This window comes from Oryctolagus cuniculus, chromosome 1 (genome assembly GCF_964237555.1).
Source record: "Oryctolagus cuniculus chromosome 1, mOryCun1.1, whole genome shotgun sequence".
NCBI classification, from domain to species: domain Eukaryota; kingdom Metazoa; phylum Chordata; class Mammalia; order Lagomorpha; family Leporidae; genus Oryctolagus; species Oryctolagus cuniculus.
In genome coordinates this window covers 187530006-187545351 of record NC_091432.1, presented here as the reverse complement: position 1 = coordinate 187545351, position 15346 = coordinate 187530006, and the positions used below count along the sequence as shown (strand labels likewise).

At 39.1% G+C, this 15346-nt stretch overlaps 1 long non-coding RNA gene across 8 annotated transcripts in view; it reads right to left on the bottom strand.

Annotated features, from left to right (window-relative positions):
* The window catches only part of LOC103346257 (uncharacterized), a 1098305-nt gene that overhangs the window by 651832 nt on the left and 431127 nt on the right, over nucleotides 1-15346 (bottom strand). For all 8 annotated transcript variants that reach the window (XR_011380304.1, XR_011380303.1, XR_011380310.1 and 5 more), the window contains one exon: nucleotides 9472-9573. This is a non-coding gene — a long non-coding RNA (uncharacterized lncRNA). The remainder of the gene's footprint in view (nucleotides 1-9471; nucleotides 9574-15346) is intronic.

The following is a 15346-nucleotide window of genomic DNA, read 5'->3' as shown; positions in this document are numbered from 1 at the left end:
AGTTAAAGATCATTCTTCTACCAGGTATGGGACAAGTCTTTTCCTTAATTTTCCAAAGGATGACTGAAACCAAGCTGTAAATTTTAAGGAAATATTATTAAAGATTTGAAAAGTATTTTTTAAGTGTATCTGAAGAATAACCTGACAGTTTTATATGTAGCAGTTCACATTTCTCTGATTTCCTTACTGGCACTCATCTTGCCAAGCTCCAGTGTGCTTCTCACAAGGGAACCAACTCATCCTCCAACTCCAACAGCGTTCTCAAAACATATGTTACCTCAGAAAGCAAGTTTCAAAATGACCATGAGGAGGAAAAATTTCATACCTACCACTGAAACTTTGTAACATTTTCAGCTGCCCTTTCTCTTTAGGGCAGCCAACTACCATTAGTGAGTAACTGAACAACATAACTGAAGCTGAAATTATTGGAAAAGTATAACAATTAATGTTGGTTAATAAACCTAGAAATCCTATTATTATATCCTTTAAACTCATTATTGTTTATACAAACAAACTTGTTCATTTATAATGGTTCCAAGTCCTATATAAAGTTAAGTAGATTGGTCAATAGTTGATAGGTATATAGATAAATAGATAGGAAAGTAGGCAAGTAGATAGGTAGCTAGATTTGTTAAACTTTCAACAAAGAAGTATAACTGATATTCTAAGAGTTATATAAAATGAGCAATAGAAAACACTCAATTGAATGAGAAGATACTTAAAAAGAAAGAAAACAAAAATTACATATAACAAATAGAAAAATTTCAAATATTAGACATAATATTTAACTATATCACTAATCACTTTAAATGCCAATGTTCTATATTCATCAATTAAAAGACAAAATTGTCAGAATACTTAGAAACAATATTCTTTATGCTTTCTACAAGAAATCTACTTTATAAAGTTTCAGAATTGTTAAATTAATGGTATAGAGAAAAGTATATCACGCTAATATAAAACAAAAGAAACTCAAATAAATGTATTAATTATAGGCAAAGCAAGCTTCATGACAAGCAAAGATGGACATAAAGTGATATTATATAATGATAAATGGCCAATCATTAATTTATAAGACAAAATTTGATAAAACTGCTATGACAGATACTATCATGGATGATGACTTCAACAGCTCTTTCTAAGTAATTGATATATGAAGCAGGCAGAAAATCACTAATGATATAGCTGATCTCAACAGCACTTTCAATAAATTTTATCTAATTTAGATTTCCAATTCAATGCCATCTCACTAGTCCAAGTGATCAATATCTGTTCACAATTGATCATAATGATAGGAATAAGAGTCAAAGGGATCACATAAACAAGACTAGTGTCTGCTAATACTAACTGATAGAATAAAAAAGGGACAGAATGATCCAACATTGGAAGTGGGATACACAGCAGACTCATAGAATGGCAGATGTCCTAAACAGCACTCTGGCCTCAGAATCAGCCCTTAAGGCATTTGGATCTGGCTGAAGAGCCCATGAGAGTATTTTAGGCATGGAAAGCCAAGACACTCTGGAAAAAAAAAAAAAAAAAAAAAAAAAAAAAAAAAAAAAAAAAAAAAAACCTAAATGAAAGATCTCCGCGAGTGAGATCCCAGTGAAAAGAACAGGTCATCAAAGAAGGAGGTACCTTTCTCTGAAGGGAGAAGAGAACTTCCACTTTGACTATGACCTTGTCTAAATATGATCAGAGTCGGTGAACTCAGGGGGCTTCCATAGCCTTGGCAGCTCCTGACAAGAGCCTAGGGTGATTACTGATGCCATAAACAAGAGTGTCAATTTGTTAAGTCAACAACAGGAGTCACTGTGTCCTCATGTAGGGTCTCTGTCCTTAATGTGTTGTTCAATGTGAATTAATGCTATAACTAGTACTCAAACAGTATTTTTCACTTTGTGATTCTGTGTGGGTGCAAACTGTTGAAATCTTTACTTAATATATACTAAATTTATCTTCTGTATACAAAGAGAACTGAAAATGAATCTTGATGTGAATGGAATGGGAGAGGGAGCGGGAGATGAGAGGGTTGTGGGTGGGAGAGAAGTTATGGGGAGGAGGGGTGAAGCCACTGTAATCCATAAGCTGTATTTTGGAAATTTATATTTATTAAATAAAAGTTAAAAAAATAGTTTATCAAACAACAAAAGAATATACATTTCTTTTCAGATGGAACATTCAAGATAAACTACTTACTGGTCTACAGAACACATCATATCCAATTTAAAAGAATAAAATCACACTAATGTTGTTCATAGATTACCATATGGCTTTTTACTGAAAGTTGTTAACCAAAAAATAGCTATAAAATCTATAATATTGGAGATGAAATAGTATACTCATGAAAACATATGAATCAAAGAAAATGTTCTTAAGTTGTGCTAAGTGAAAATGGAAATACAACTTGTCAAAAGATGTGAGATAAAATGAAAATTGTGTTTAGAAGGAAATTTGTAGAATTAAGTGAATATATTAGAGAAGAAGAATAATCTAAAATCAGTAATCTGAACTTTAATCTTGGGAAGTTAGAAAAAAGAAGAGTACATTAAGTATAAAGTTACCAAAAAGAAAGAAATATCAAGAATTTTGGGCATAAATCAATGTAGCTTAAATGAGGAACAGCAAAATATAAAATTGGCAAAACCCAAACTTATTCATTTAAAATATCAGTAAAATCAAACTTCTGGCCAGATTAACTAAGAAAAAAGAAATATAATACAGGTAACCAATATCAGAAATAAAAGAGAGGCTATCAGTACTAATAATAAGAACACTAAAATGATAATAAAAAACACCATCAACAATATTATAGACACTAATTTAATGAAATAGATAAAATAATCCAAACTTCCAAAACCTATACAAACAGAAACAGATCACTTGAATGAACCTCAATCAATTTTAAACATTGAACCAGTGATTAAGAATCTTTCCCATTCTATGAACCAGAATTATCTTAACATTAAAACAAGATAAAAAAATCAAAAAAAGGAAAACTGGAGATCAATCTATTTCATGAACTTAATTATAAAAATTGTCAAAAAATATTAGCAAACTATCTCCAATAATGTGTGAAATAATTATACACCACAAACACATGTGAACTTTTTCCAAAAATGCAAGGGTGGTTCAATATTTATAAATCAGTCAATATAGTCTACCATATCACCAGGATAAATATGATATATGATCATATCAATTACCACAGGGAAAAAATATGTGCTGTATCAAATATCCATTAAAGAATCAAACTCAGAAAACCAGCAATAGAGGATATCTTTCTCAGTATCCTAAATTAAACTTAAAAAATGCCTACAGAGAGCATTATACTTAATGGTGAACAACTTTATAACTTTGCCCCAAACATAAGAATAAGACAAGGAGAGTCTCTCTTCTAATACCATTTAGCATCATATAGAAAGTCTTAGTGGTATATCTCAAGATAAAATAGAATGACAAGGAGAAGAGAAGAAAAAAAATATATAGACTGGGAAGGCAGAAAGCAAACTCATTGTTTGTAGATGGCATAATTGTCAAAGTATCCTAAAGAATTGACTAAAAGGAAACATACACTTAGAACAAAAAAGCAAGTATAACAAATACTGTAGAAACCAAGGTTAATACACAAAACTCAATTGCTTTCCTACATACCAGCATCAAATAATTGGAAATTGAAAATTAGAAACAAAAATATCATTTATAATAGCACAAAAATTAAAATACTTAGATACAAATTTAACACACTATGCATAGATTTTATATGTAGAAAACTAAATAATACAAAAGGAAAGAGAATCTAAATAAATAGACAAATATTCTATATTTATGGACTGAAAGATTCAATATTCTGAAATGTCAATACTTCTCAATTTGATCTATAGATCAAATCCAATTGCAATCTAAATCAAAAACCCACATTAGCAAAAAGGCAGAATAGGAATCCTAGGTTTCACTTACTCTCAAAAAGTCCAGCTATCAGTTATCTATAGATAAGAACTTGTGAAAAATCCAATGGGACTAGCATTGTGGAGAAGCCAGTTAAGTCACAGCCTTCAATACCAGAATTCCATATGAGCTCAAGTCCTGACTGCTCCACTTCTGATCCAGCTTTCTGTTAATGTGTCCAAGAAAGCAGCAAAAGATGGCCCAAGTACTTGGGGCTCTGCACGCAGGTAGGAAACAGATGAGTTTCCAGGCTTCTGGCTTCAGACTGGCCCAGCCTGTTCATTGTAGTCTTTAGGGGACTAAGCCAGCAGATGGAAGCGCTCTCTTTCTGTGTCTCCTTCTCTCTGTGAAACTCTGCCTCTCAACTAAAAATAAACAAATCTTTAAGAAAAGAAAAAGAAAAAAAAAATCCCCAAATTCAGGAATGAAATTGAGACACCATCATGGGATATAAAACAAAAAAACTGCATTAGAAGGGTGAAAAGAATGGTCTCATTTTGACTATGTCACCACCACCACCCCAAGTCAGCACAGCTTCACAAAGTAAGGATTATTGGAGCTACAGTGAGGAAAAGGAGCTTGAGGTAAATGTCAAGCATCTACTTCATACTGAGACGTTTGCCAGGAAATCCAGGGCCCACAACTATCTCGTCTCATGGGGAACACTGGGGGCAATGGCAAAGCTAAACCACTTGCAGTCAAATAGAATTAAAGAAAGGAATTAAGTATCAACAGCAACCAGCACATTAATCTTCACAGTGGCTCTGTATTCCTGCCAGTGGTGAGATCCAATCAGATAAAGCAACAAACAGCAAAACAGCCCATAGACATACCTAAACTGGGTAATCCCGGAAGCAAAGAGGGAGGTTCTACCTAGAGTGATTTCCTAGAGGTCAACCACCCTGCTGAACCTCAGAATCCAACCAATATCTAAACACAGGCAGGGAGATGCCTGGCATGGTGCATTTCTATAGAACACAGTAGCTGGAAATGCCTGAAAATTCACCAAAAAAAGGCCCACTTAGTCTGAGTCATCATTAAGGCTCTCTGAATAAAGAGAAGCAAGCCTCTACAGACAATAATTTCTAGAATTATTGTGCTAAGCAATGACTTCATCTAACTCCAAAGAACAATCTACTATTGTGCTCAACAGTAGAATCCAAACAGCAATACTAACTGTCCAGGGAGCATAGCCTGTGATCCAGCACAATAAAAAGTGATCACAGGGCCCCATCAGCACTCCCAACTAAACTCAGAACAAAGGAAGCAGTCCACTCTAGGTGGCCTAAGAGCATGCTCTTCTTCTTATGATCATTAATACCTGACTCAATGGATGCCTCACGTTGCAGTAAGTAGTGAAAGTCTATCCCTGCCAAGGAATATTTGTGAAGACCAGAAGAGGCTGTTGCTTCCTTTAAAGTGCAAACACCAGAGCCGACACGGTGGCCTAGCAGGTAAAGCTGCCACCTGCAGTGCCTGCACCCCTTTTGGGCGCCATTTCTAGTCCCAGCTGCTCCACTTCTGATCCAGCTCTCTGCAATGGCTTGGGAAAGCAGTAGAAGATGGCCCAAGTGCTTGGGCTCCTGTACCCACGTGGGAGGCCCAGAGGAAGCTCCTGGTTCCTGGCTTCAGATAGGAGCAGCTCCAGCCATTGTGGCCATTTGGGGAGCAAACCAGCGGAAGGAAGATATCTCTCTCTTCTCTCCCTTCCCTTCCCTTCCCTTCCCTTCCCTTCCCTTCCCTTCCCTTCCCTTCCCTTCCCTTCCCTTCCCTTCCCTTCCCTTCTCTTCGCCGCCTCGCCGCCTCGCCGCCTCGCCGCCTCTGCCTCTCTGTAACTCTGCCTTTCAAATAAATAAGTAAATCTTTACAAAACAGTGTAAACACCATTGAAAGAATTCAAGGATGATGAAGAATCAAGGAATTATAACACCACCAAAAAAATAATCCTAGGATGGAATGCAGAATTTGACAGAGTAACTTTATTTAAAATGTATAAAACAACCTCACTGAAGGAGGTGAACAAAAATTTGCAAATCCAATTAAGTTTAGAAATAAGTCTACTCAGGAGATCCAAGATGCTGCATAGGGTGTAGCCACACTAACTTCAGCTACTCTGGGATAGGAAAAGAACAAAGGAAGGACCATGTTTCAGGGGCATGACTGATGGAAATTTTGAGCCAAGAACTAAAAACACAACAAGGGTTTCATTGGACAAGATGAGAAAAGACAGAGATACCATTTCAGCCAGCGGCATGTGGCAGCCAACTGCCCGCTGGGAGCAGCTGACAATATAGGAAGAAATAGCTGTGTGCCCCACCACTTGCAGTTTTAGTGGAGAGGGAATTCCACAGCCACCCACTGACTTATTCTTCAGCCTAGGGAGCTGACTGGGGTCTGAGCAATGTCAGGCTTGGAGCAGCAAAGCTGCCCTGCTTCCTTCCCCTCCTCCACTCCTGCAGAGTCCATGCTCACAGCAAAAAGCAGGTAGCTCTCCTCTGTTCTGCTTCCACCAGTATAAGAATCAGCATCAAGAGAAGACACCATCTTCTTAAAGATAAATGAGAGGAGACTGCAGCAGCCCTGCCACTGGTGATACTGCCTGAGGGAGAACCTTGTGGACCACAGAGATTTTGATTCCTGCCTAGAGTGCTGGTGGGGACCTGGAGGGGGTGTGCAGGGGGCCTACCTAAACCCATGAAGCGAGAGCACATTGCCTCTTTCCCATCCTCCTCACAAGGGCTCCCTGTGAATGACAGGAAGAAAGTGCCCATCTTAACGGCCAGTATAGGCTGCCACGGCTCCTGTGTGCATGTGACTGGAGGATTTATCTGAGGGATAAATAAATGGTGTCCAGTGACTTCGATCCTGGCCTTGAGGGTTGGCAGGGGACAGGGTACCCACTTAATCCTGTGAGGTGCTCCCCTCCCCTCCATATCACTGGTGCCTATGCACAAACTGCCAAGGCAGGAGACCGACAGACAGCTGGATCTGGGAATGCCACAGGTCTCTCTGTGGAAAGAGCAGCCTTGCAGGGCTGATTGGATCCCCTGTTCCCTGTGACTGTGGGAATCCTTTGACTACACGACAGAACATGAGTGCAGCAGGGTTTCTGGGCACTCACTATGTTTGGCTTCAGGGGCTCAGAGTTCCCTAAGTGCCTGAAATGTGTCATTGCAAAGGGTTCAGTACTCACAATGAGGACTTCACAAATCCTTTCTGTGGTTCTTGCCAATACAGGGGTGAGGTATGTAGCCACTGTGGGCTTGCCCTGGGCATAGATCACTTTATCAGAGAGGAGGTGAGGCAGTGATCACATCAGCTGACATGATAATATCCCCCACCTTGCTGGCAATTCAGGAGATCTACCACACCCAACATGGGTGACAACCTGGACCCTTACACAATCCCTGAGCACTGACTGGAACTCCCTGGCCCCACCCAGCACATGACTCTGAATATCCACTGAAGAAGGCACTCCACTAAGACACAGAAGTATATTTCAAAGACAAAGCCATCAGAGAAACAAAAAAGTGGTTCCACAAACGCCAAAAATGTAGAAACAAAAAAAAATGATCAAGGAAAACACTATAACTTCCCCAAAGGAGCACAACACTTGAGTATTAGAATGTAAAGACAAAGAGGCTGATGAAATGCCTGAAAAGGAATTCAAAAGAATGATCATAAGATTGCTCAAAAGCAACAGGAAGTAAATTGATGAGTTAAAGAAATCCAGACATGACATGGATGAAAGCTTTCCCATGAGATTGCGATATTGAAGAGAAATTAAAAAAATTAAAAATAATGTTGGACATTTATGGGATACTATCAAATGATCCTACATATGGGTTTTAGGATTTCCTGAAGGTTTGGAAAGAGAGAATGGATTAGAAGGCATAATTAGCAAAATAATAACAGAAATCTTCTATTTGGAGTAAGAAAGGGACATCCAAGAACAGGAAGCACATAGAACTACTAATAGACATGACCAGAAAGTATTTTCAATATAGCACATTATAGTCAGATTTTCAACTGTAAAACATTAAGAAAAGATTCTAAAATGTGTATGAGAGAAATGCCAGATTAACTTCAGAGGAACTTCAGTTTGACTGACAACTAATTTCTTACCAGAAACATACAGCTAGGAGAGAATGGAGAAATACAGTCCAAGTCTTAAAAGAAAAAATGTTAATCCAAAACACTGTAACATGCAAAGCTCTCATTTATGAATGAATGTGAAATAAAGACCTTCCAAAACAAACATAAATTGAAAGAATATGTCACCACTCCTATAGCCTTACAAATGATGCTTAATGTTGTGACACACACAGAAACACAGGAAGATAGTACTCATTATTAAAGAATGTGCAGGTAGAAAATCTGGTAAAGGTACAAAGGAAATCCAAAACAAATAATATGAATATTTATGGATAATATAATGGCAGGACTCAGTCCACTTATCAAGAATAACCTTGAGTGTAAAAGGACAAAATGCTTCAATTACAAGATACAAACTGGGGCTGGCGCCATGGCTCACTTGGCTAATCCTCTGCAGGCGGCGCCGGCACCCCGGGTTCTAGTCCCGGTTGGGGCAGCAGGTACTAGCCCCGGTTGCTCCTCTTCCAGTTCAGCTCCCTGCTGTGGGCCAGGAGGGCAGTGGAGGATGGCCCAAGTGCTTGGATCCCTGCACCCGTGTGGGAGACCAGGAAGACGCATCCTGCTCCTGGCTTCGGATTGGCGCAGCACTGGCCATGGCGGCCATTAGGGGAGTGAACCAATGGAAGGAAGACCTTCCTCTCTGTCTCTCTCTCACTGTCTACAACTCTATCTCTGTCTCTCTCTCTCTCTCTCACTGTCTAACTCTGCCTACCAAAAAAGAATAAAGAAAGAAAAATTTTAAAAAAAGATACAAACTGAGCTGGCACCGCTGCTCACTAGGCTAATCCTCCGCTTGCAACGCCAACACCCAGGGTTCTAGTGCCGTTTGGGGTGCCGGTTCTGCCCCGGTTGCTGGCCTGGAAGAGGGGCAACTGGGACAGAATCCGGCGCCCCGACCGCGACTAGAACCCGGTGTGCCGGCGCCACAAGGCGGAGGATTAGCCTAGTGAGCCGCGGCGCCGGCCTATGTCACCTCATTTAACACTGAGTGACAGGACAGATCCCCTGGGACAGCTAGGAACATGAAAGGGGTGACATCCCTTATGTGGGCTGCTCTGCAACACCCGGTATAGGTACAGGACTGAGGTGTTTTTCTAGAAGGCAGGGAAGAAGTGAAGAGAGCTTCCAGCACTTCAGGAGCCTCTCTTTGAAGTAAGTTACTGCTTTGTTTCATTCTGAACTCTGAATAACCAGCAGAGCTTTATCCCCTAGGAGAGTTAACAACAGGGAAAAAGCACAGATCTTCCTGCTCAACCAAAAATGCCCTGAGAGACTGAGGATATAGTACAGTATTGAGGCTTTTCCTCCAGAAGGGACTTTACTGCCTGACTTACATTGCACTCTCCACAGGTTTGGTCTCTAGCTTACCTCATATAAACTACTGCGTTGAAGGTCTCTCCCAGTCGGGAACAGTACATAAAGATTGGGAGAAGTGACTCTTGCTTCATACGTGCCAACAACAATGCAAACCTGCAATGAAAATGAAAAATCTACAAACTGTAACTCAATCAAAGGAAGAAAACAAATATCCACTACCACTCCCAATGAAACAGAGATTTGTGAATTACCTGGCAAACAATTCAAATTTAATCTAATCATCTTAAAGTAGCTTAATGAGAAATGAAAGAATACAGTTGTAAAACTAAATGTCCAGCGCCGTGGCTCACTACGCTAATCCTGTGCCTTGTGGCGCTGGCACACCGGGTTCTAGTCCCAGTCGGGGCGCCGGATTCTGTCCCGGTTGCCCCTCTTCCAGGCCAGCTCTCTGCTGTGGCCAGGGAGTGCAGTGGAGGATGGCCCAAGTGCTTGGGCCCTGCACCCCATGGGAGACCAGGATAAGTACCTGGCTCCTGCCTTCAGATCAGCGTGGTGCGCCAGCTGCAGTGCGCCGGCCGCAGCAGTCATTGGAGGGTGAACCAGCGGCAAAGGAAGACCTTTCTCTCTGTCTCTCTCTCTCACTGTCCACTCTGCCTGTCAAAAAAAAAAAAAAAAACTAAATGATATCTGGAAAAGAGTACAATAATAAAATGAGTTCAACATAAGACAGAAAAGAATCAAACAGGAAGGATATAATAATTTAACTGAGAAACTCTCTAGAGGAGTTGTTAGTCAAGCAGAAGAATCAATGATTGTTAAAGGCAGATCATAGGAAATTATCCAGTTAAAGGAAAAAAAAATACAATACATCTCACTACCAAAAAAGTGTTCAGATCACAATAGAAAAAGCAAAGGAAGAGAAAGGCAACAAAATAATTTCAAAACAGCAATTAAACGATTAACAAAACAGCAGTAATAATTCTTAAGCTAGTAATACCTTATATATAAATGGATGAAATCCATTAATCAAAAGATATTCAGTGACTAGATGAATTAAAAACCAGAATCCAGTAACATACTGCCTGGAAGCAACTCTGTTTAGCTTTAAAGACACACATAGGATAAAAGTGAGGGTTTGTCAAAAGATATTCAATGAAAGAGTAACCAAATAAAACAACAGAAATGGTCAATCTTATATCAGACAAAACAGATGTAAGTAAAAAGCTCACAAGGAAAAAAAGGATTATGATAGTATGATAAATAACTCAATTTATCTATAGTGTATAATATCTTAACCATGTAAACATAAATATAAGAGTCTGTAAATATACAAAATGAATACTAAGTGACATGAAGAAAAAAATACATCACAATACAATAAGTAAAGGACTTAAATACCTCATTTTCTTTTTTTTTAAATGTGACAGGTAGAGCTATAGAAAGAGAGAGAGAGAGAGATAAAGGTCTTCCTTCCATTGGTTCACTCCCCTAATGGCAGCTAAAGCTGGCACTGTGCCGATACGAAGCCAGGAGCCAGGTGCTTCCTCCTGGTCTCCCATGTAAGTGCAGGGCCCAAGCACTTGGGCCATCCTCCACTGCCCTCCCAGACCACAGCAGAGAGCGGGACTGGAAGAGGGGCAACTGGGACTAGAACCCAGTGTCCATATGGGATGCCAATGCCACAGGCAGAGGATTAACCAAATGAGCCATGGCGCCGGCCCCCTAAATACCTCATTTTCAACAGTGGATAGATCACCCAGACAGAAAATCAGTAATGAATCAGAGGGTTTGAACAGTACTATAGACCAAAAGGCCTAACAGAAATATGCAGAAAGCCATTTCAAACTAATGTTATGAAGCCAGCATGACCCTGAAACCTAAGCCAGTCAAGGATATTCCAAGAAAAGAAAATAATAAGCCAAAATCCCTAAGTATAGATGGAAATACCCTCAGCAAAATACTGTCAAAATGAATTCAACAGCATATAAATAGAATCATACATCATGATCAAGTGGGATTTTTTTTCAGGCATACAGAGATAGTTCAACATATTCAAATCAGCAAATTTGATATGCTACAATATCTGAATGAGAGAATAAAAATCTTCTTAAAATGTATAGCAAAAAGGATTGACAAAATTGAACAAGTATAGATGATTTTACCTCAACTTAATAAAGACTATATATGACAAAGCCATGGCTAACACCATATCAACAGTGAAAAGTTGAAAGTTGTCAATTTTTCCTCTAAACACAGGAACAAGGCAAGAGTCCACTCTAATGACTTCTTGTCAACATGAAACTAGAAGTCCTAGCCTCAGCAATTAGGCATGAAAATAAAACAAAAAGCATCAAATTGGTAGGAAATTGCTCAATGGAAAAGGGACCTGGGTAGGTATTTGTTCATATATATGTATGGTGTAAGAAAAATGCTCAGCATCACTAATAATCAAGGAAATGCAAATTAAAACCACAGTGAGATATCACTTCACATCTATTAGAACAGTTATGATTAAAAAGATAAAAGATCATTAATGTTAGAGAGAGTATAGAAAAAAAAGAACTCTTGTACACCATTGATAGAACTATAAATTTGTAGTCATATGGAAAACAGTTTAGAGACTCCTCAAAAATTAGAGGCAGGCACTGTGGTGCAATTGGTAAAGCTCCCTGCAACCCCAGCAAGTCCTGGATGCTCCACTTTCAATCCTGGTCCCTGTTAATGCTCCCGGGAAAGCAATGGACAGCCCAAGTGCTTGAGCCCCTGCACCCACTTGGAAGCCCTGGCTTCAATCTGACCCAATCCCAGCCACTGCGGCCATTTGGGGAATGAACCAGCAGATACACAATCTTTCTCTCTCTCTCTCTCTCTCTCTCTCTCTCTCTCTCTGTTCCTCTCTTTCTCTTTCTCTGTCTCTGTCTCTGTCTCTGTAACTATGCCTTTCAAATAAATAAATCTTTTTTAAAAAAATTAAAAACAGGATCCCACTGCAGTGCTGGCATCCCATATAACCGACAGTTCAAGTACTGGCTCCTCCACTTCCAATTCAGCTCTCTGCTATGGCCTGGGAAAGAAGGTGGCCCAGGTCCTTGAGCCCCTGTACCCATGTGGGAAGACCTGGAGTAAGCTCCTGGCTTTGGCAGGAGCAACTCTGGCTAATGTGGCCAACTGGGGTGTGAACCAGCTGATGGAAGACCTCTCACTCTCTCTGCCTCTCCTTTTCTCTCTATGTAACTCTTTCAAATGAACAAATAAATCTTGAAGAAAAAAAAAAAAAACAGGATCGCTACCTGATACTGCAATCCCACTTCCATGTATAAATACAAAGGAAATGACAGAATCTCAAAAAGATATCTGCATTCCCATGTTCATTACAGCACTATTCACAATAGCCATGCTATGCAAACAACATATAAGTGTCCATCAGTGGATGAACGGATAAAAATATGAGATATACATAGATCATTATTCAGTCTTTATGAAAGATGATATCCGGTAATTTTGATAACACAAAAGAACACAGAAGACATTATGTCAAGTACAATAGTACAATAAGTCAGGTACAGAGAGGCAAAATACTGTATAATCAGTTATATATGGTACCTAAATAAGTCAAACATATAAAAGCAAAACTATAATTGAAGTTTCCATGATCTAGAATATATGGAAAATGGAGAGATGCTGACCCAAGGGCACAAAAGTTTAGTTATTCATGATAAATAATTTCTCTTTTTAATTTTTAGTTATACAAGTTTCATATATTTCATATATACAGATTAAGGAACATAGTGATATTTCCCCGCTATCTTCCCACCCACACTTCAACCTATCCTCCTCCTCCCTCTCACATTCCCACTCTTAATTTTTACAAAGATCTATTTTCAGTTTACTTAATGATCATATAGTTAACCCTACACTAAGTAAAAAAGTTCAGCAAACAGCATGAAGAAAAAAGAAAAAAAAAACTTTTCCTCATAAAAAAGACAAGGGCTACAAACAATCATTGAATCTCAAAATGTCCATTTCACTCCAATATACTACATTTCAGGTACTCTATTAGTTACCTCACATGATCAACAATTTCTATAAGTCTAATATACAGCAAAATGACTTCAGTTAATACTGTATTTCTGCTCATACTTTCCAACTTCCACTATCTTTCCTCTGCCAATCAGTCTCTTGCTTTTCAGGTTTCCTTACATATACTGAGGGAAATAGTACTTCACAGGCTTTTATAGAAATAAAATTAATTAAATCAGATTCATGTTTATTGTTTACCAAAACCTAGCTAGAAGAGCCAGGTAACACCAAGGAGGAAAATGAATCCCACCTAATGGCGTATACATCCAATGGGGACTCAAGCTAACTGGAAATTGCATAGTATCTAGACCCAGACAGTGGGCTAGTTACTACCAACCAACTTTCTGCAAATTGTTTCATAATTTCTGGCCCAATGGATTGAACAATATTATGTATTATTTCAAGAGTATATCCATTTATAGAACATCTATATCTGTTCCTCTTTTAGGTAGTTTTTAAAAACTGATGCATATAAAAGAGTACATGCGCTAGGGTGTGCTGAGCTAATACCAACTTAAACATTTTAATGTTGTGAGGCTTCATTTTCTACCAAGAAGGTTGTTGACTTTTAGTAAAAGGATGGTCCAGAATTCTGTTTTCTACTTTCATGCCTAAGAACTTTATCTACCATGGTTCAGCCCATAGATCTCTGTACCAATACAAAGAAATATCAACAAAATGGTCTCCAAAACACTTTGGTCATTGCACTAGCTTCCTAAGGTTGCCATAGTGAAGTACTACAAATTAGGCAACTTAAAACAAGAGAAATTTATTTTCTCACATTATGGGAAATCTAAGTCTAAAATCAATGTTTCAGCAGGGCTGACTTTCTTTCAGAGGCTCTGGGGGTAAATATGTTCCATGTCTCTCACCTAGCCTCAGGTGCTTGCCAGATATCCTTGACATTCCTTGGCCTGTAGATATATCACCCCAATCTTTCTCCATCATCTCATAGTGATCTCCTTCCTTTGGATCTTTGTGTCACTGGATCCTCACATGACCTTCTTATAAGACATCAATCATAAGATTCAGGGCCCACTCTGCTCCAGTGTAACCAAAAGTTGATTACAACTGGCAAGACTCCATTTGTTGGAGTCAGCATTGTGGTGTAGTGGGTAAAGCTGCTGCCTGCGGTGCCAACATCCCATATGGGCACCAGTTCGAGTCATGGCAGCTCCACTTCACATCCAGCTCTCTGCTATGGCCTGGGAAAGCAGGAGAATATGGTTCAAGTCCTTGGGCCCCTTACCTGTGTGGGAGACCTAGAGGAAGCTCCTGGCTCCTGGCTTCAGATCAGTGCAGTTCTGGCCATTGCAGCCAGTGGGGGAGTGAACCCGCAGATGGAGGCTCTCACTCTCTCTCTGCCTCTCCTCTCCCTGTGTAACTCTGACTTTCAAATAAATAAATAAATCTTTAAAAAATTTTAAAAAATACTCCATTTCCAAATAAGAGTACATCTGAAGGTATCAGGAGCTAGGACTTCAACATATGTTTTGTGGAGACACAGTCAAACCACAATAGTTCTATCTGCTCAAGTATCCATAACAGAACTGAAGGAAATAGTTGAGTCTTCTTGGATCTCTCTACTGTGGCAACTTCTCCTCTATAAAACGCTCAACACTATGATAAATAAATATAAAGTTCCTGACAAAATGTTCAGAATAGTTTTCTAACTGGGAGAAACAGAATTGAGTATTTAACTTAACACCTGAATCATGCTAATAAAGGCCCTGCTAAACTTATATCTTGAAAAAGAGGTGTCTTTCATATATACTCTCTGTTCTCTCTATAATATTTTATTTTCCAGACAACTTTGTCTTCTGGGTCTCTGAGTCCAACTTTCTAC